Below are 22,935 nucleotides of genomic sequence, written 5' to 3' on the forward strand. Positions count from 1 at the left end.
CACTAGCTGATGAATTCTCACCTGCCTTACTTGAATTTTCCTTGTTTCCAGGTATTTCCATGGCTTCATCTTTCCCTTGTTTCTGAGACTTGGTGATTTTACAAGACCAGGGAAGCTGTTCTCCTTCATGCCTCATTCCATCCCGGAAGCTCAAACACCTCGTCTTCCCTGCCGGGTGTGGTCACTCAGAGCAAGTCACATCTCATGTTCGTCCTGGTGAAGAACACATTTTCTTCTTACAAATAAATTTCAGAATACATCAACCCCTGGGCATGGTGAGACCCGCAGATGGACTCCGCATCATCTCTGCCTAATGGAGCGTGGGGAAATGGATGGGGCCCATGAAGCCTGTGTCTCCCGGTTGCAGAACCCTGATACTGTGGTTTACCCTGGGTTACAGGAGTTGATGGAAAAACAGGCAAAGCAGGACAAATGTGGAAACTACTAGAGGCTAACATGAACAGTCTGTTCCCAAACTGGGAGGGACTGGGAGAAAGGAGATTTGGGACACCATGGAAGGAAGAATCTGACTGTTTGAGGGACAGCAGCTTAGACCACCCGTGGAGACAGGGCAGTGAGTGGGTAAACTGGTGGGGGAGGTCACTGGCTTGACTTACGGTGGGCTTTATTTAATCCATCCTCACAAGCTTTATCAGGTCTGAGGAAGACACTTCCTTTAAGTCTTCGTTTACCAGTCTGTGAGATGAGTCTTGTTTGTTTATTGGGACAGACTATTAGGACTTTGACTATAGACACAACAAACAGCACACTTTCTGTAATAACTATGAATAAATATTCATACATATGCATGTTGGTGGTGCATGCCCCAGATAATTTCACTGATTAAATATGTAGTCAAAAACATTTGAAAGCCATCATATCAGAAAACAGAATAGTGAGAAAATATCTCAGAAAGCCCCACCCACATGATCCTATATTAAGATTGAGCCTCCAGGAAAATAATTGGGCTTTTTTTCTGGCTTACTGATGATGGATTTGCCTTTTCTCATCTCATGAAATATTTTTCCTCCTAAAAGCAAGAGTCCTTGTCCTTACAATAGTCACTGGAGGACCGAGTTCAAGGGAAATGTCTTTTGTTGGAGTGTTTGATGCACAAGGTGAGTTCTGTTTGCTGACAGTTGGGCTGTAAGAACAGAGAACAGCAGCTGTGAAGGGGCTGTTTGCTGATTTGCTGGTATTCTCCTCTCTCTCTCTCTCTCTCTCTCTCTCTCTCTCTCTCTCTCTCTCTCTCTCTCTCTCTCTCTCTCTCTCTCTCTCTCTCTCTCTCTCTCCTGTATGCTCTCTATCAGGCAGCTCCCAGTGATCTGTGTTTCTAGTGAATTCTATCCTGAAACTATAAACATCACCATAAAAATCTTAACTGGACTTCCTGCTCCGGAAGAATGTGGTAGACTCTTTACTTCATGCCTGCTGTGAAATGCAGCCCATTGGTCGCCGAGCGGGAGGCACAATAGCCACCCATTTCCTGTCATGGCACAGTGGCACCGTGGCAACTCTGTCATGGAGACCTCCTGAAGCACTTCCCAGTGCTGTCACAATTTGTGTGTAACAGCCACACAGATCCTGGGTGGCCCAAGCCAGGACTTCTGGGCTTATTTCCCTGTAGTGACCCTGGATGAAGCTGTGTTTCCCACAGCCCGCGACAAAGTCCACCTTCTCCGGACAGTGGCTTGGCTGTCTCTGCCATGGCTGATCCCAAGCCTGCACTTGCCTCATCTCTTGCTTGGTATCCTGTAGAAGTAACAGAGGGAAGGTTTATTTTTATCTAGTATTTGGCCCCAGAAAAACGTCAGAGAGAGACTGGGATTAGGAGCTACACTCTGTGCTCAGCCTAGGCTACAGTCCTTGGGTCACCTACCTTCCCAAGGAAAGACTACCTTCCCAGAAGCTTCTTTGCTTACCCGTGTAAATACATACCCAGTCTCCACCGGGTCTCAACACACTCATACTTGAGTGTAAGAGGCAAAGCATTTCATAGCTCCCTCTCCTGGCTTCTCCTCATCTTCTTCCTCCAGCCCTGGGTTGGACTTTACCTCTCTGTCCATTCATCAGTCCATCTCAAACCACTGGCTCCTATGCTACTGCCTTTTCCAGGCTCTTTGCCAGGCTTGGGATACATAGATGTGGACCTTGGTACTTGTGACTATTTTAATGAGAGAGACACACATAACCGACAGCCACAGGGCAGACACACAGTGTGACTTGATATGAGTGTTGTGATATACATTAGCATCTTCAATGAGGTTTCCAAGCAGTGTTATGGGTATCCAGAAGTCTGCTGGGCAGACTGATGCTTCAGGGCACCCCAAGGTAAAATGCTCTTGGTCTGGTTGGTTCTGATAAACCCTATTCTGTTTTCTTTTATAAGAAAACAACAATGTTGGTTTAAGGGATTAAAAACGTCTATGTGAAAACATGGCAAAAGGCACAATTGACAGGGTAAACAGGTCTACAGAGCACTTGCCACACAGCTAAAAGGATCACCTAACAAATTTCAAGCTGGGTGGAACTGATTTCTGTTAGTGCAAAAACTTATGAAGAGACAGGGCTCAGCCCGCTGGACTTTCTGCAGAACCAAGCCAGGCCCACGTCCGTTCCACTCTGATTTCTTACTGTGCCTCGCAGGGCAGGACCCCAGCAGCAACCAAGAGTCCCATTTGCATGTCCAGTGGAGCAGAGACTCGAGTGTGCACAAATGGGCGGAGGGTGAAAGCATCAGGGACAGAGGACCCAGAGGTGCTTTTCAAACGATGTGGCAGCTCTTACTCTTTTGTGTGTGTCTTTCTACACCCTTCCGTATAGAATTCAGAAATCCCCAGCAGTCCAGTCTGCAGTTACACTTGAACCAGGTCAACTCAGCCTTCTCTCTGTCAAGACTTCCTCCATGTTTCTGGTGAGTCCTGGGGGTGTCTTCTGGGTCTCCACAGAGCATGTTCTCTTATCCCTGGGTACCAGAGAAGACTCGCTTTGCCCAGGCTGCTGGTCTCTGACTCACTTTTTGCCTCCAGTCCTAGTTCTTCCTCTTCCAAATGGCTTCTGGAACCTTCTCCCTCACAACCGCTGCTGCTATGGCTCTAGGGTGGGGTGTGTATCCAGACTCTCAACCTTCCAAACGAAACTTGTTCCCAGCATTGGCACTCTCTTCCTGTGCCTCTCACAGACATCCTTCCCTTGACATTTTAAACAAGCCTCAGATTATAGTATCGGTCTCCATCCCGCCCTTCCCACCTAAAACCCAACCACAAACAGGCTCCTTCTATGCTGCTGGCTGATCTTCGGGACCACAGCTCTGGTGACTACTAGTTCTTCAGTGCTTGAATATTGTTTTGTTAGAGGAGACCTGACGGTCAAGCTCCGTGGTGGCCCATAGCTACAGGATGCATCGTCATGTCCCCTGCCTTGTGGGGGGAGACGATATTTATATAAAACAAAGGAAAAGAGGATGTTATTTTGAGAGAAAGTGCAAGGGAGAGTGTGTATACATACACACACACATATATATAAGACAAATAAAAGAGGATATGAATTTGAGAAATAATAAGAGAGTCACGTAGGAAGGAAGGAAGGGGAGAAAGTGATATATTTTAATTTATTACAATTACAATATAATTATACTATATAGTATATGATTGTATTAATTAATATTTGATTAGATTTAATTTTAAAACATTAATTGAAAAGAATGGAATGTCCTGCCCTCAGTTCTGGTTAGTGCCACACTGACTCCATTCCTGGGAAATACTGATTTCTGCACACGACCCTTCCTCGGGTCCTCATATAAATGCCTCTACCTCTCCAATGATGGGCAAGGTGGCACTTGAGATATTAAAATATCTGCCTCCCTGCTAGCATCCTCTATAAAGCCTATCTCCTCTCTTCCCAAACTCATCTTTGGGCATTGGTTTTTACACGCTTCAAGCTCCCTGACTCATGTTTGGTGACACTAACTCATCTTGCATTTCTGAACATTTAAATCATTTCTGAATTTTATCCACTACAAATCTGCTTACATGAATCTCCCTAAATGGTGTTGATGGATTTCTTATGCTAAACTCTTAAAATTGAAAGCACTGGGTTAAGAGTTATGGACACTATGAATGATTTTGATTTCTTTTTAAATTACATTTATTCTCTCTCTCTCTCTCTGTCTGTCTCTCTCTCTCTGTCTCTCTCTCTCTCAGTGTGTGTGTGTGTGTGAGTAGTAGTAGTAGTAGTAGTATAATGCATGTGTTAGAGGTCAGGGAAACCATTTAGGAGTGTTTTTCTCACTTTCCACCTTGACAGTCCAAGGTAGCAAGTGCTTTCACCCACTGAGCCATCTAACGGGTCCAATATTCCAGTTTCTTTTCTTTTTTTTTCTTTTTGATATTTACGAGACAGGGTTTCTCTGTATTGTTTTGGAGGCTGTCGGTCCAGCCTGGCCTCGAACTCACAGAGATCTGCCTGCCTCTGCCTCCCGAGTGCTGGGATTAAAGGCGTGTGCCACCACCGCCCGGCCAATATTCCAGTTTCTATTGCTAAAATATTCATACAAAAGGCCATACCCTTCTAGCACTACACAAAGGCCATTTTTCTATCCTTAGGGTTTTTCTTATGTAGCTCTGTATGTGTGGTGTATGCACATGTGTATATTCATGTTGCATGTGTGTGGGCCAATGTGTGTATACAGGTGCATATACACATATGTGTATATGTGTGTGGAGTCCTGAAGTTGATATTGGGGCTCTTTATCAATAACTCTCTACCTTGTTCATTGAGACAGCATGTCTAAGTTGAGCAGGGTTTTATTTATTTATTTATTTATTTATTGGTTTTTCAAGACACGGTTTCTCTGTGTAGCTTTGTAGACCATGCTATCCTCAAACTCACAGAGATCTGCCTGCCTCTGCCTCCTAAGTGCTGGAATTAAAGGTGTGTGCCTCCACAGCCTGGCCGTATCTCTAAGTTCAACGCAGAGTTTGCCAAAATGACTACTGTGACCCATCAGCTTGCTCCAGGAATCCCTGTAAATACTTGCCTGGTATTTACATTTATCTGGGGAATCGTAACTCTTGTCCTTGTGCTTGTACAGCACCTGCTTTACCCACTGAAGCATTGATCCACCCCGCTTGGAATGTTTTGACATTATAAATTGTACTGGTTTTCCCAGGGGCGGGGGAAGATGTGGCACTGGACAGTGGAGAAGTGAACTACAGCACAGGAAGGAAGCTTCAAGTGCTCAGACAGCGGGTACCACTTCTTCAGTCTCATCCCCTCCATGTCCCTGCTCCATGACCAGTTCCAAGCCGTGTCATCTCCTCCATGTCCTGTGCTCCATGGCCAGTTCCCAGCCGTGTCATCTCCTCCATGTCCCATGACCAATTCCCAGCCATGTCATTTCCTGCATGCTCCATGGCCAGTTCCCAACCATGGGAGGCCTTGACAATCCTTGGGAGAGTCTTGTATTTCCATGTTCACAAGAACTTTGCTGTGTTGCCCCCCTGTAGAAAATATGTCACCATATCTCTCCTGCCCAGTCTAGCCCAAATCACTTTCAAAGCATTGTTCAAACATTATGTCTCTTCTTACCACCTATCAGCAAATATTCAGTAAATCTTAGCAATCGCTACTGTTGTTACTACTTCATGAGATTCTATGTAGGAGTCTTGGTTAAATATTTCATTTAATTCTCCTAACCCAATGAGAGAAGACAATTGCCATCATTTTACACACACACACACACACACACACACACACACACACACACACGCAGAGTATGCATTTTAAAGATTAAATCATTTACTCAAGATCACATAGCTGTAAACAGTCAATCATGATTTGAACACTGTCCACTCTTCCTTCAAAGACTACAGGATCCTACCCTCTGGATTTTTCTCCAGCCTCCTCTCACCTCCCTGTATCATGAAATCATTTTCTCTCTCGCATTGGCTATTAGGTACTTGATCATTTCCCAACTAGTCTTTGAGCTACTTAAGAGTCATGGATAATATATCATCCATATTTCAACCTTCTAGCAGATCCATGGCCTACAGGAGGTACACAATAAATCTGTGTGGCATGAAGTGCAGTTCCTAAATCAAGTGGCTTGTTCGAGTGTTGGTGAGGTAGACCATTCATTTATCTTGGGCTGTAACAATTATTTCACCTAGGCAAATGAAGTGTAAGTTGCAGTTCTCAGAGTGGAGTCTGGAAGTGACATGGAAGCCTGGAGAGCACTACTCAAGGGCAGAGGGTTAGGGTAGATGACCTCCAGAATGATGGAGCCCATGGATCTTCATGGTCTCTATGAAGTATAGGTATTGCCATGCTCTTAGGCTGAGACAATACCATAGATGAGATTTACCATAAATAGTAAATCTGATATTATGTTTAATAGGAAGTTACAAGTACAAGTTTTTAAGCCAGTCTGTCCTGGTCTTGATACATATCTGTGGGAGCTGGAACAAGTTTAACTCTTAGCCTGTGTCCTGATCAGGTGTGATGGACCTGCTAAAGCCAAAAGTGGAGTCTAGCTTATCCTACATATTATGATTGCTCTGTAGTAAAAACTTTAGTACCAGGAGGATGGAAGTTAGGAGAACCAAGTTAGTAGAGAAGCTGTGACTCCTCGTGTGGAGATCGAGATCACTCCTAGGAAGGTTGAATGTGGTGACCAAGGACAGACAATGGCCAGTGTAGGAAAGTCCTGAGTAGAAAGGGGACACATTTTCACCTGCTTCCAGAATAAGAAAGCCAATGTGTGCTAAGAATTTCCTGAAGAGATTGAGAGACTGGCAATATATCTGTCTCTCATATTACCATGTGTTGCTATACACAGAAAGACAGAAAAATCTAACCAAAGAGACATGAGTAAAGCAGCCATCTCTCTCCATTTGGTATAGCAGCCATGAGAAACTAAGTCTTGCTTATGTTGAAGGAGTAGGGAGTTGACACCTGGAGGGGAATGTATCTGCACCAGGGCAGGGTGACTGCGAGCTTGCCATAATTCAGTACCCATCATGTCGTGTCCTTGTAGTTGCCACTCAGATCCACGAAAACATAGCCTAAAAAGAGGTCAACTCCATATCTTGTCCTGGTAGCAGAAGCCCTGGCTGGGGTAGTTGGTAGATATTTGGTCTGTTTCTTTCCTGGTACAGCAATATTTACAGAGAGACTTATTTATAAGCAATAGAAGTTTATTTGTATCATGGTTCTGGAACTCTCAGAGGAAGTGCAACATCAAGGCAACAGAATACCTTGAGTTGACATACTATATCATCCCATGGTAGGGAGCAGGAGGGCAGGACAGCCCAGCAATAGTGAGAGACATGAAGTCACTTTTATATCAAATGTACTCTTACAACAGATACCTTGATTCCATGGTAATAAGACTAATCTACTTAATAGCTCCCCACCTGCACATTATCACACTGAGAACTCGTTCCTACCACTTGAAATTTATGGACACATTGGGCTATGATATGACAGGTGCATCGCTTTTAGCTTGTCCTCTGAAGAGAGACTTCCAGTCCCCCCGGGAGAGCCCGCCAGTACTTGTCTTGGTTTCTTTTCCTGTTGCTCTGATAAAACATTCTGAGAAAAACAACTTGAGGGAGTTAAGTTAGATTGTAGCTCCTGGACTCAACCCATCGTATTAGAGAAGGGAGAAGGACCTTAAACCATCTGGTCACATCGAATCATCCATAATCAGGGACTGAGCACAACCCATGCACCTGTGCTCAGCTCACATTTTCTCCTCTGTACAGTTCAGAATCCCTAGCCTAGGTAATGGTGCCACCCACAGTGGGTACGCATAAACACAATCATGATAACCTCCACAGACATGTCCCCAAAGCAATCTAATGTAGACAAGCCCTCACTGAGATTCTCTTCCCAGGTGATCCTAGTTCACATTGAAAAGATAGTTAACATTGACCATCACAGGACCCTTTAAGAAAATGATCTTGGACAGCCAGAGTGGCCTGGTATAACTTCTCATGGACTCCTGGGCCTGTCTCTGTGCTCCCTAAGGTGTTAAACAAGAAAACTAGCAAAAGGGCTGCCTATGTCCATTTGAGGGGAGGCAGAAAGTAAGGGGTGCTGAGATGGAGCTATCTCAGTCTCTACCTAGGTTGGGGATGACAGAAGGACTACCAAGAGATAACTGGACCCCAGAAGATAAACAGATTTTAAAGAAAGAAGAGGGGAACCAGACTAGTGTAGGGTCCACTTGGGGCTCTTTCTTGGGTCTGCTTCCTGCTGCTGTTTACTGTGAAAGATAATGAAAATCATTTCATTTATATGAACGCTCATGTCATCACCAAGTAATTAAAGAAGTTAGAGGAGACATGTGCAGCTGGGTATGAAGAAGACACAGACATGCCCCATGAGAGAGCCTTAAGCAAGCTCACATATGCTATTGTTTTCACACTGTGGTCAGAGGAATATTTGTATCACCTTGATAGGGGAACACTATTGGGTGAATGTACACAAGTCTCGTAATATCTATTTTTGTCCTTGTGAGAGCCATCTTACATCCCAAGAAGACAATCATTAGACAATGGGCCAAGCATGAAGATAAGTACAGTGTGCCCAGTTGCAAATACTGCCTCCAAACAGAGCAATCAAGCTTTATTCATTTCCTTTTCAGCTCATTATGTTAACCTTTTATTATACAAAACTGTCAATTCCGTTGCACAATGACAAAAAAATATTTGGAACAATTCACGAGATATGTTTACCACACCAGCTAGCAGGGGAAATGAGCTCAAAGGGATGTACTGAAGAATATTCTCAGCCTTAGAGATTCATCAACAGGTTCATACATCTGTTCAGGAACTTGTCCTTGAGTGTGCTTTGGAAAATGCAGTGTGCTCTAGGCAACACAGAAGCAGCAAGGTCTTCTTTCTTTCTTTTTTCTTTTTAGACACAGGAAGTATGTTGGTAAACAGTGCCTGGCAGTGAGCTCTGAGCCGCAGGTCTCAAACTCCTGTGGGGAAGATTCACTCAGGGAGTCTGATAAGAAATGTGGATCCCCGATCTCACCCTACAGATTCTGATTATGTATGGGTTGGGCTCAGAGAATCCACAGGCTTAATTAGCACCTCAGAAGATCCTGCCTTAAGAGTCCCTGTGCTCATCTTGCTTCCTGGTACACCTCTAGAGAAGTGGTTCTCAACCTGTGGGTCACAACTCCCCTGGGGGCAACAAATGACCCTTCCACAGGGGTGGCTTAAGACCATCAGAAAACACAAGTATTTGTATTTCAATTCATAACAGTAGCAACATGAATGATTTTGTGGTTGGGGTCAGCACAGGATGAGGAACTGTAGTATTAAAGGGTTCTAGGGAGGTTGAGAACCACTGCGTTGGAGGAACATGCAGCCTTCAGTAGACTGGGAGACATGGTTACCCCCATGAGCACTGTCCAGCAACTTATCTTGGGTGGTAAGTTCAGAACTGATCACCCAGGGGGCAGAGCAAACTTGTGGCGTAAATTTCAGTGGACTGCTGGCTTTTGCGGCCTCTTGGTCTCCAGAGACAAGTTTCTCAGTCCTGGCTGAGCCTTAGACCTCTGAGGGAATTTTTAAAGATGCTTATGCTTGATCTGTTCCCTGGAGCAGTCACCAGGATCACAGCAGTAGAATGAGGGCATTCCTGTGAACAAGGGCTACACCATGAGGGTTAAGAACTATAGGCTTTTTCATTTTTTGGCTTTCTGGGTTCTTTATTTCTGGCTCTGAAGGGTGGACACTCATCTGAGAATTCGACATTGGAACCACATGGCCTGGCTGCCCACATGCATCATGCTAACCATCCCACTGAACCGTGTTCTTTCTCAGGGCTCCTAAGCCCTCCTCTTCTCCTCTCTCCAGCACTGAGCCCCTAAGGGAAGATGCTGTTGGAGGAATAACCAAGGGAAGCTAGGCATGTCTACAGCCCTTCCATTAGTCTAAGTGACTAGAGACTCAATGGTCTTAGTCAAGGCCTGTGAGGCAAACACTGAGGGAATTCATGCACAGCTTTACAGGGAAGCACTGTGGGGGAGAATCAGTGCCTGTGTAAGAATTAAGGCAGGAATAAAGGATGGCATGGATAGGGGGGAGTAGAAGTTATCATGGATGCGCTTGAAGCAAAGCCTTGGCATGGACAAGTCATGCAGTTCCTAGGAGCACGCCTACTGGGAGGCCAAAAATAACTTTGTTGAGTCCCCTACATAGACTGGCCTTGACCTGTGATGAGGCAGTCCTCTTCAGTTAATGGACACCGAGGCAATGCCCAGAGAAAGCTTCACTGGAGACTCATGTAAGCATGTTGAACAACTGGAGAACTCAACAATCTTTAATCACAATTTACCTACCACCCACCCCATTATCCATGACACTAGCCATGCCTCAAGGTGTCTTTTTTTTTGTTTTTGAGATGCTTGCAATATGAATCTAACTAGCTGTTAGGGACGCGGGCGCCCTTGAAAGGCAACCTGGGAATGTTGTAAGACATCTTGGGCTTGGATTGAAATACTAGGCAAGCATAGCCACTTCCTAAAGTTAGGATTTTAGTCAAGTCACTTAAAACCTTACTCTCAGTTGACTTATCTTTAACATAGGCTCATAAATGGGTTCAATGCAAAGTCACCGAGGTCTGAAGTTCTTGGTATGACAATATCTGGGACATAGGGTGTATACCCTCAGTCTCTGCCCTGAGTGGACTTCCCTGCCCTGGTCTCTAATTTTCCATATGATAACAGCACACTAATGAGCCATTTCTCCTCAATCTCACAATGTCCTGGTAGCTGAGGACCTGAGAGCATTGATAATAACACCTCTACTGGGAACATTGTTCACATTTGGTCCTGGACTTGAATCTCAGATTTCCAAATTTCTTACTGCAACAAAAAGAAGTGCCTTGGCCTATTTTCCTTTAAAGAGCAGGGAGACTTGCAATACAAGAGCACTGTTATAATGTCACACGAGACCTACCATCACTCTCCTGGGTCTGAGGAAATCCAAGCCAATGCGGAGGACTAAATCTGAGAGGGAGGGCCCACAGGTCATAAGTCTCCCAAATATTATCCATTAAGAGGTTGACTAGTAACTAGCCTTGGAGTAATGCTGTGAGCATATCAAGCACAAAGTAAAAGTGTGACTCAAAATAACATATTCGATATGATTCCAACTCTGCTACATAATGGCTTAGGAAAATTCTAGAAGCACAAGTGTCAAGATGTCACCATAATTGCCTCTTTACAGTAAGATAGTGGCTGATTTTTTTTTCTTTCCGCCTTCTTTAGCCATCCTTACAGTTATACATTTCCCCCACAATGAGCAGGGAGTTGAGCACCAAAAAAAGGAAAAAGAAAGCAGGAAATATGTTCTCAACGCGGGGGGGAGCGGGGGCGGGGGGCTCATGCCATCCCTCCCACAAGCTTCTCCCTAGATGACATTGCCACACAGAGAGGAAGGCAAAGCTGGGCATCCTTACCACTCACCAGAGTTAAAGTGTCTGTGTGCAGAGGCAGAAGCAAAATACACACTTGTGCTAATCACCGTTCTGAGCCAGGATGCTGGGTATTTTCTGGGGGCCGCATTGTCAGTCGAGGGCTGCCCGCTGCGTGGGGGTGGATTTCCCAGCCGCACAGGATAATTTTATCACCAAGGACAACATTTGCAGTTCTGCATGAGTGGCTCTCCTGGTGTGATAAAGAGAGGAGGCAACTGCTCAGGGACAAGGGCTGAGACGGGAAAGGCTGAGAAGTCTGGCACAAGATGTCATGGGGGAGTCGAAGCTGTACTTAGCACAGGGAGGCCCTGGGGGCAGGGCGGCACAGGAGGAGGTCCAAAGGGTGCTATCTGTCTTTGCAAGCAATCCGCGGTAGCCGTCTCACTCTTAAAGTTTCTTCATCCTTGTCTTGGGACTTTGGGGACAAGCGCTATGTTACTGATTTCATGTGTCTTTCTTGTGCACATTTATGTGGTGTGTGTGCGCATGCATGTTCATAGAAACCAGGGGGGGTGATTTCAGTTGTTATGCTTTAAGAATTGCTCACCTTTTGGGAGGGGAGAGGTTTCTTTGCTGGCTTTGAGATTCGTTAAGTCAACTAGGCTGGCTGATGAGTGATCCCCAAGAATCTGCCCATCTCTTCCTCCCCAGCGCTATGATTACAGTCACATAACATCACACCCAGCTTCTTTCTTATAGTGGGTCTGGGTATCGAACTCTGGTCTTTATTCCTTGACAGAAAGCACTTCTCTGATTGCTCTGCCGCCCCAGATCTCAAGTGCCTTCCCTGTGTTTAATCCATTATTGTCAGAACCCTTAGTAGAAATCTGAGGCAGTCCGATGAATAGAAAGAACTATTTGAAACTCGGGTAACTTAAGAGGTGGGGAACATTCTGGGTTTCACCTGTCCTATACTTTATTTTACAGAGACCTAAAATCCAGAGAGACTCATGAAAAGCCTGGATCTGCCTGTCTGAATCCAGACCAAAATTCTAAGCTGCAGGTTATTGACATGTTATGGGTTGAACTCAACAGCCTTTCTAATCCCCCACCTAAACAACTAAGACCATTCACTGTAATCTTAACGTAGTGCCTTAGCAGGTGATGCCAATAGGAGAAGTGAGTTTTGCAGAGGTGACAAAGTTAAAATGAGGTCACCAGGACAGTCCAACACCAGTGGCATGTCAGGAAATGGGACAAGTTGGCATGACTGGGAAAATGTCCTATAAAGGATGAGGTAGTGCTATTGTGAACTCCTACTAAGAAGCCAGGAGTGGAGCCTGGAATACCAATTCTAGAGACTTCAGAGGGAACAGGGGCTGCCAAAACTTGACCTCAGACTTCTGGCCTCCAAAAGTTTGTGGCAGAAACTTTTTATTGCTTAAGCTCCTCAGTGTGGAGCTTACAAGCAGCTGGGAGATTAGCACAGGTTTCTCAAAGGAGGGATTTCTACCATTGGTCCTACTGGGGAGAAAATCTCTCCATTTCAGTAATCCACTCCAGCATCTGCTACATGATCATTAATTTAATAGCTGGGGCCGGGGAAAACACAGATAAACCAGGTCATTCAGAAACTGAGATGTCTTCGAGAACTCAGGGTTCACCACACACTGGTTTCTAGTCAAGATCTGCACTTCCCTGCCCACAGCAAGTGTCATTAACACACGTTGGGGTCTCCTCTTCTCTACCCAGTAGCTAAATGCAGTGTTTTACTTTCCCAAGTCATAAAACAATATAAACACCTATACCAAGAAGGCAAAATTGTGGTTTGGTACAATTAGACAAAGTCAGACTATCATAGGCCAGGGGACAAGACCAAATGGCTGCCTCTGGACACAGAGAAGGACTCAGCCCAGGTGTGACCCCAAAACAGGACTGGACATTTTGTTCTATTGCTTCTTGAGTTTCGCAGACAGATGTTATTCTAAGACCTGAATAAACCCACAAGTGTCATTAACCAAGGAGTCAAAGCAGACATGCTGGGCTCAATGACAGGTATAGAATATAAAAGAGCAGAGGAGCATACTGGAGGAGGATGGGAAGCAATACAATTCGTGTCTCCATCTCAACTGGCTTTCTCTGAATCCTTTCTCTTTAGCCTGTAAGTTATTAGCAGGAAACGAAAGACATGGACACCTTGCTGTCAAAGTTACTTCCTGGCCAGGACAAATCTTACTCACAGGTCTTCAGGTCTCGTTTCACGTTCTCTCCTTCTTTGGTGTGCGTATCCCATTGGTACAAACTGTGGCCCGAAAAGTAGTGAGGGGACCCTGGAATAGAAATTGCCTTTCCTCCACACATCTCGCTTTCCAGGAAAACGATCCTGAAATTCTAATCCATTGATACATTGCCAAGCATAGTGATTTAGCTGGCAAAACGCCGTGTCATGAATGTGGGGGAAATTGCAGCAGTATGGAACTTAGAGGTTTATTCCCATGGAGAGGTAACTTGTGGAAAGGGCAGGGCAGAACTCTCACAGCCCATCCCTAAGCTCAAATGGAGGGCTCTGGCATGCAAAATGGCAGATGGAGAAGATTAATCATTTTTAAATATGTTTTTTCATCTTTTCTCAATCACTGGAGTGGTTTCTTCAAATCTGAGTTGGAAGCATGAACTTAATTTTTTTTAAATGAGTTGTTCCAGTTTAAAAATGGGCAAATGACTCCCTCCATAGAAGATACAGAAGTGGCCAATCAACACGCGAAAAGGCGAAGGCCATCAAAAGGCATCAGAGAAACAGGACCCCATACTACCTCCATGACAATGACAGCAGGCAGACAGGAGAGAGTTGTCAGTGATTTGGAGAAACTAGAACCTGTGCTCTGCTGGAAGACATGGAGGAATGGGTTCGTAGAACGAAAGTGGAAATGCCATACAACCTCCAATTCTGCTTCAGGGGGACACACAAAAGAACCGGGGGCAGGAGCTCAAACACGTGTCTGCGTCGCCACCGATGACAATAGTAGTATTTACAGCACGCAGATATGAAAACAATCCTGGTATCCATTGACGGCTAGAATGCGGTCTATATACACAATGGAGTTGTTTACACTGTTAAAAGGTGGGAAATCCTGATGTGTGTGGCCACGTGGATGAGACATTATGCTAAGTGGATAAGACAGACATAAGAAGAACAAACACTGTAGAACTCTCCAAAGACAAGTACCTACAGAGGTCAGACTCCTAATATGTGTATATGTGTAACCATGATAATATGCATGTGTATTATACATATAGAACATTAGTAATACTGATAAAGAGCTTCTCTGAATTTTTGGAGTGTGTGTGTTCCATTAGTTGTGTGTAGAGGACAACTTGCAGGAAATGTCATCTCCTCCCACTATGTGGATCCCAAGGATCAAATCCAGCAAGTGCCCTTAGAGGACTCTGAAAGAAACCCAGACTATGACTGACAGATGCTTGACATCAAGATCTCTGGGTTTATCACACACTGGCCTTGGACAGTCAAGACCCCAATCAGAGCTTTTCTGCCTGGGGCAAGTGCCTGCCTGAGATGTGCCATTAAAACAAGTCAGGAGTTCCTGGTCCCTACCCTGTCCCCTCTCCTTTGTCAGGTACTAAATGCAGTATTTTGCTTTTTATAAGTTATAAAGCAGTATAAACAGCCATAAGGAAACAAGATTCCATTCTTAGGAATTCACTCTCTAGAAGCTGGGGTGATCACTCAATGGTTAAGAGTGCTTGCTGTTCTTTCGGCGAGTATAACTCTAGTTCCAGGGTATCTGAAGTGGGTACCACACACATGTAGTGTGCAGACACACATGTGGCAAGACGCTCCTACACAGAAAATAAAAATAATCCTTAAACGGAAAACGAGGTCATTGGCTGTGACTCTAGAGCAGCGGTTCTCAGCCTTCCTCATGCTGCAACCCTTTAATACAGTTCCTCATGTTGTGGTGACCCCCAACCAGAAAATTATATTCGTTGCAACTTCATAGCTGTAATTTCGCTACTGTTATAAATCAAAATGTAAATATCTGTGTTTCCCAATGGTCTTCAGTGAACTTGTGATAGGTAATTTGACCCCCAAAGGGGTCAAGACCCACAGGTTGAGGACCACTGTTCTAAGACTCACCTTAGGATTTAAATAATCCAAATCTCAATGCAAGTGCATCATACAACTGAAAACCACTCACGGATTTCATAGAGATGGTTCTACTTGAGTGTCTCAGCACTGAGGTAAACAAGCCCAGCTTGGATCACCAGGTCGACTGCAGCAGGCCTACAAACAGATTGATCTTTCCCCCTCGGGACTGGTATTGCTGAGAAGTTTTTCCCCTGTTGGCTCCTGAAATAAAATTGGCTTTGGACTATTGGACAGAGGGCATTATCACTTAGTGTCAAGATTTTATGAGAAAATGAGGATTCTAGAAGGTTTCACATCACCAGAGATTTTTGAAGGAATTAGTCTGAACAGATGACCCAAAGTTACCTGTGATTTATTTTAAGGAGACAATTTAATTTTATTTGCAAAGATTCAGTAGGATTTTGCAAGACTGAATTTGGATGCAGTTTGTAAACGGGTCCATTATGTAACAATGGAGATGTAATGTTCTGATTTCCCAGTGGACAATGTTCCATTTCTGAAACTTCTTTTAAAAACGTGGTTTTTTTTTCAAATTTAGTTGGGGGGTCTAAAGAGAATAATATACAATTAATAAGATTTAGCCTCAGTCAGCATGCAGGGATATTCCCTTTGAAATTGTCTGTTACCTTCTTTTGTGAGGATGCTGGGTGTTCAGGGGTAGGGACATCCACGTGTAAAGTCCTTTAAGTGGAGCAAATGACCTTCGAGAACCTGGATTTGGAGGGGATAGTTTTTAAAAGATGCATTCCAGGAGTGGGTCTCAGTATATTTGTGGGATTTATTCCGAAATTCTCTCATGGAATATGTATTCACACACTAACAGGATTAAAAAGTGTTGAAATGAGTCATATCAGATGAGTGAGTTTCCAGGAGGAGGGAAGCAATGGTGCCCGAAGAAACAAAACAAAACAAAACAAAACAAAACAAAAAACAAACATAGTTCCCTAGGGAGGGAAGGACTTCTAGAAAATGGGAAAGCCCATGGATAATGGGTAGGAAGTTAGTTCTCCCAAATCAGTGCCAGGAGGTAGGTAGAATAGGATATGTGCCCTCAGAGGGATGGTATAAAACCATCAGGTTGAATTTTATTATGAGTACGGTATGGTAAGAGTATGGAAAGCTTCATCACCATCGGACAATGCGTGTGTTGTCTTTATGGAATCCATGTGAAAATAGAAAACGAAAGGCAACGGCCACCGGGGCTCACAAAACAAAGCCTGCAGCTTCCGCTAGGCGCCAGGGTGGTAAGATATTTTCTCTTCGTTTGCTTGTAAATTCTCATCGCATACTGCTTCAAGATGACAGTCACTATTTTGTTTTCAAGTCACTGGGAACAGAGATGTAGGTATGGAGCAAACAGATATTTCGAGTTTCACAATACTTGAAAACATACAAAGAGAGATAGGATTACTTTCATAATTTTGTCACTGTTGCCCAACTTCTCTATAAATAAAAGATAATTTTGTATGAGAATAGTTTTTGAAGGACTTATTTTTATTATTTTACATCTATGTCTGTGAGTCTATCATGAGTATGTGCCCAGGGAAGCCAGAGAAGGGAGTCAGAGCTTTAGGAACCAGAGTTTTAAGCACCTGAAGTGGGCGCTGCGAACCAAATCTCAGTCTTCCAGAAGAGCAGCAAGTGCTCTCCAACCCCAGGAATAAATTTCAATGAACATTTTTATTCATCTGCTTTACCTGTGCCTTACAAACAATTATATATTTATGTATTGAAACATTGTATAGACACACAGACACACACACACACACACACACACACCTACATACCTAATCAACAATGGGAACTGTTTGTACTATAATGTAGAGAAAAAGGAAAAGATTATATAGATAGCACAAACTAAATAATTCTGTTTGAAACAAAAAAATAAAGCCAGGGGAATCCATGAATGCAATTTTATATAGAAAGAAGATTAGCTGGTATTCTTTCCGAAAGTAAAATCTGCTTGACTCTGAATGGTGTTGTTATGAGACATTTATTTATTATACAGATTTTTTCTGTTTTTCAAATTATCCATAAAATTGAAAATTCGAGTTATTCTTAACATTTTAAATGAAAGAAATTTAAGCTTGAAATTCTCACCTAATTGAAAGTTTTAAATTTTTCACTGTGGGGAAAAATAGAAGGCAATTCCACAAAATTAAATATTGAATAATCATATAATGTAGTGATTCCCCTTCTGCGTGTAGACCCAGAAACACTGGAAGTGGTCACTCCAACAGATGTCTGTCCACGTGTTTGTAATGGCATTGTTCACAACCACCAGTGAAACATGTGACACAAATGTCTATCTGTGGGCAGATGGTAAACAAAATATGTATAGTCTTGTTCAGCCTTAAAAAGGAAGAAAGTTATGATTCCCGGGGGGGGGGATCCTGAAGACATTCTATTAGCTGAAGTAAGCAAGTCATTCAAAGGAAAAATCCTATATAATTTCATTTACTGCAGTCAAAGTTAAAGGCAGAGAATGGAATGGAGGTTGATAACAGTAGGGAGAAAGGAATGAGGAGTTAACGTTTCCTGGACAGTTTTACTAAATGAAATTACTTCTGAAAATGAATGATGATGATGGTATTTGCACAGTGAGAGTGTTCTCAAAATGCCACTAAACTGTGCACTTAATCATGGTTAACAAGGCAAGTTTAAGGTTATGAATATTTTATCACAATTAAAAAAACACTCACTTAATAGGAGTCAAAGTCTATGTAACACTGGGAGCCTATATGAGTTGATACAGTCAGTAAAAAAGTTGCAAGGTGGTGTGCCAATCACTGAGATGTTTGAAGGCTGGTTGGGATGTTGAAGAGGGTCTCTGGGGAGAGCTGAGCTGCAGGGCCTATAGGATAGTGAAGTTGGGGATGCAGGAGCCACAGAGGGGAAGAAAGTCAAAGCTGCTGACAGCGTCATAGGCTTCCACTTTGACAGCTATGGTGGTCAGTGTAGTCAGCTTGACAGGCTCTAAACTCACATGTAAGATGGACGTCTGAAGGTGAACCAGCCAAAAGATGAACATTCTGATAACTTAGTCATGAGTTGGGATGATGCACCCACTGTGGGTAGCACCATTCCCTAGTTAGGACCACTGGCTGCATAGACAAGAGGAATTGAGACACAGCATGCATTCATCATTCTCTGTTTCCTGATTGTTGAGGCAGTGCAACAGCAGCTTAAGCCCTTGTCCACTTGACTTCACCTTTGTGATGGACTAAACCTTTGAAATGTGAGCCAAAATGACCCCTTTCTTCACCGAGTTGCTCTTGTCAATGTATCTTAGCACCACACCGGGAAAGAGAATGAGACAATGGCTAAGGAGCTAATAACTAAGAGAAGTGACTTTCTCAGCCTCTCAGGGACAACAGAGGTGACCCAGATCCCCAGCTCATTGCCCTTTCTTTCACAGTATGTCAACCTTATATATCATGAATGACAGGTAAGAGAGGAGAAGACATCACAGGGACTGAGGAGAAAGTGGAGAGAAATGGAAGCTAGGCAGAGCCTTCCCCAGCAACGATGAAAACCAAAGCTGCAGACAAGAACAAACGTTGAAACAAGGCCCTGAGTCTGCATTGAGCTTTTGACAGTTATGGTTCGTCAGCATGGTAACTGATTCATAATTATTTTATGGGAGTTTAGCAACTCTCTGTGAAACTGGCACAGAGCAGTTGCAGAGCTGTTAATCCTGGATGTTTATTACCCACCATTCAATAAATAGCTTAATAAATCTAAAGAAGTCCGATTTATGGGGATGGTTATGGCATGCTATTCAAATTTTAAGCAATTACAATAAAATCATGTCTATTGAGGGTAAAGTGCCCTCCCCTCATCTAATATAAGAGAATGGCTGAAACTTGACATCCCTTGGAGCTATTCTTTGCTTCTTGTCTAGGCCACAGGGGGCCACAGGCTTTCCACAAGATGGAGGAAACACAGCTTATCATTTCCATTCTGTCTAGGGACATGAGTCTGGAGAGAGTGGTATCTAAAGACTCACCACGGATACGAAGAGGCTGATGCCATAGCTCAGCTTGCATAGGCACTGGGCTTGCCCTAAAGAGTAAATTGAATGAGTTGGGAAGAACCAGGAAGCAGTTGAGTTTTCACAGCTTCTTTCAAGGTTATAGATTTCTTTGTTCAATGTCAGGGGTTTAATGCAACAGCAGATAGGGTAGAATTTGCCATTGCAGATGGTGGTAGAATCAGAAGTAGAAAAATCCTTTTCTCTCCTCCCTTCTTTCTCTTTCTTTCCCTTCCCTTGTTCCCTCTCCCCCATTCTCCCTCTCTCAATGGCATCACTCCTTAAAACACGTTTTTTTCCCACTCTCTGACTTTGCCTTCCTATTGAGAGGCAATTGGTTGTAAACGATGCCAAAGTGAATAGTAGAATAGTAGAAAGGCCCCATGCTGATGAAACCCACAAAAACAGCTGTCTGAATAAGGGGGAGCTCTTGAATCCCAGACTGATGCCTGAGAGGCCAACAGGGGACTGATCCAGACTCCATGAATGTAGTGCCAGGGAGGAGGCCACAGAAATCACTGGGGCCTTGGGTAGCAGATCAGTGTTTACCATGGTTTATGAATGACCTTTGGGAGCCCAATCCAAATAGAGGGATGCTCTCTCAGCCTGGACACATGGGGAAGGGCCTAGGTCCTGCCCTGGATGAAATGACAGACCTTGGAGATTCCCCCAAGGAGGGCCTCACCCTCCCTGGGGAATGAAGTGGGGACTGGGGGGAGGACTGGGGGGGCTGGTGGAGGGACTAGGGTGGAAGGGAGGGAGAGGGAGCTGTGATTGACATGTGAAGCATCCATGTTTCTAATTTAAATTAAAAATGTCAAAAAGGAAGGCCCTGTGCTAAGAAGGACAGCTGCTGTAGTCCCGATCTGAGCTCATTCTTCCACGTGGCCTCTGATACACATTGTACCTCTGTTTCCCCTTTGCATTCGAACCTTGCACCTATGGCTCAGTGAAGAGGAAGAGAAGGTAAATGGAGACAAGGGGAAAAGGAGATCAGCAGGGGAGGAGCCCAGTCCGAATCGGAGGACTGTATCCACATCACCACTCCCTTGTCTACACTGGAGGACCCACCGTCTCTACATCACCAGTCCCTAGTTTGCACTGGAGGACCATCTCCACATCACCAAAAAGTAGAAAGCCAACTCCACCTTCTTCTAGCTCAAATGTTTGTTGGGAATTTACTGACACTATGAAGTTCAGTGTTCAAAACTTTACATAAGTAGAACACAGGGACCCCCTTAAGAAGTCAAATCTGTCAAAAAGATACATATTCAAAAAAGGTTGGTGATTTGACAGTCACACCAGAGGGACCAGGGATAGGACGTTCCAGAGCAAGTGTCCAGCTAAGACAAAATGACTAAAAGTGTTCTCACTCAGTGCCTGCTAGAGGCGCAGGAGCATTAGGACTACAACAGGCAGAGCCCCTGATACTACTGACCTAGAATTAGGAAATACAGACAGCTTGAAGCACAAGGGACAGTCTAGGGAGAACCTGAAAATGGCCTTGAAAAGATGCAAGCCCTAAAAGAAGCTTCCTCGAGGAAGGCTGAGCACTACACTTACCTGCAAGTATAAGGACATGTTTTCAGAATGCAGTCAAAATTACAATGGTTCAGGAAAGTGGCAACAGCAGGTTCTCCTCTAGGGTCCATGACCTCACTTGCTATGAGTAGTTGGTTACGTTTATAGAACTAGGCAGAAATTCCCTCCTATTTGAGCAGGGAGTAAGTTCAATTAGATGGTTCCCCAAGACTTAAATTCTACAATTACACTCTTGGGACTATCTTGCTGTGGCTGGTCTACATTGTGGCTCACAGGCTTAACAAGCTGGGCAGGACTCCTGGTTGTTTTTCTCTCGTGGCAGCTGGCATAGCATCTTCCAATACTATGAGAGCTGTCCTCAGGGAGGAAGCTTCTATGTCAGTCCACCTCTATTTCTCTAAATTCTGTGTCTGAAGTGTGTGTGCGTGTGTGCGAGTGTGTGTATGTGTGTGTGTGTGTGTGTGTGTGTGTGTGTGTGTGTGGTGCGAGCGCATGTGTGTATCTTCACCAATAGGGTTTTATTTTCCAGTTTTGGGAGACAGCCAAGGGCAATATCAATAGCTTATATTGTTTTGGGGAGACCATTACACAAATCCATAACTAGTCAAAATATGAAGAACAACGGACTGTGGGGTGCCCCGCCCCACTCATGTATCCCTAACCTAGTCTCTGTGCCTAGGGCACAAGGGACATCATGAAAGAGAGGGTGGAGAGAGTCTAAGAGCCAGAAGACCAGGACATCTTCTAGGAAATAGTGTCCTTTATATACGACAGGGAAGCTGTACTCAGGAAATCCCAACAGTATGGTTGATTGAACAAGAGAAGCACAGCGGCTGTACCAGCTGGCATACCACATGGATTGGGGGAGTCTCACAAGACCCCACCTCTAGATGAAGAGTTATAGCCAATGGTGGCTGCTGAGGGAGGGACATTCGATTTTTCTCCAGGGTTATCTGATCCCAAAGGGATCAGTCCTAAACACACACACATATACTAGCAATACTAAGTAGCCTCAGCAGATCGTATTTATATATACACATGTGTATATATATATATGTATATATACATGAAACAATGATAATTAAAGAGGAGGAGCTTATGAACTTGAGAGGGGTTAGAGGGAGGCAACAGGAAGAGTTGGAGGGGGAAAGGAAGGGTAGAATGGTGTAAATATAATATTTATGTATGAAATCTCAAAAAATTAAAACAAAAATGATACAAGCCCAATGTATTTTGGAGGGTCTTAACTTCAGACTAAGGCATTTATATTATCTCCCTTGGGTGATGGGTATCAAGGAGCTGACAAAGATGTTTTAATGTGGGAAGCATGCCATTTTTATGTTTTAGAACTAAAACCAAGACTACATTAGGTGGAAAGATACTGGGTGCTGAGCAGCAATTAGAATGTTAGTCTGTAATCTACAAGAAACAATGAGAACAGATGTAGGGCTCTCTCCATGGGAATGAAGGCAAGAGAGAAACATGAAAGGTGTTCTGGAGACAGGAGCAAGACTTGGTGATGTCAGCATTTAGCAACACAGAGGTGCAGATGATTGCAATTCAGTGATGTGGGAAATATTTAGACCAGTCTCAAAGATGGAGAAACTAGTGCTTGGCAGTTAAGCTGATAGTTACACATGTGCAATTCACACAGGAAGCAGGTGCTGGGGCTTGTGACTAGAGATCCTTCCATCTAAAACTTTACATTGAAAATCACAGGAATCAGTCAAGTTACTCAGAAAAAAATAAGGAG

The 22,935-nt window shown here is 43.9% G+C and overlaps 1 long non-coding RNA gene across 1 annotated transcript; it reads left to right on the forward strand.

Annotated features, from left to right (window-relative positions):
* Nucleotides 1–1,036: 1,036 nt before the first annotated feature.
* LOC121133862 lies at nucleotides 1,037–5,627 on the forward strand. The gene is made up of 3 exons (XR_005870878.1): nucleotides 1,037–1,118; nucleotides 2,824–2,914; nucleotides 5,171–5,627. It is a non-coding gene; the product is annotated as an uncharacterized LOC121133862 (long non-coding RNA).
* The last annotated feature ends 17,308 nt before the right edge of the window (nucleotides 5,628–22,935 follow it).

The sequence above is a fragment of the Mesocricetus auratus genome, unplaced genomic scaffold, assembly GCF_017639785.1.
Source record: "Mesocricetus auratus isolate SY011 unplaced genomic scaffold, BCM_Maur_2.0 Super-Scaffold_100024, whole genome shotgun sequence".
NCBI lineage: Eukaryota > Metazoa > Chordata > Mammalia > Rodentia > Cricetidae > Mesocricetus > Mesocricetus auratus.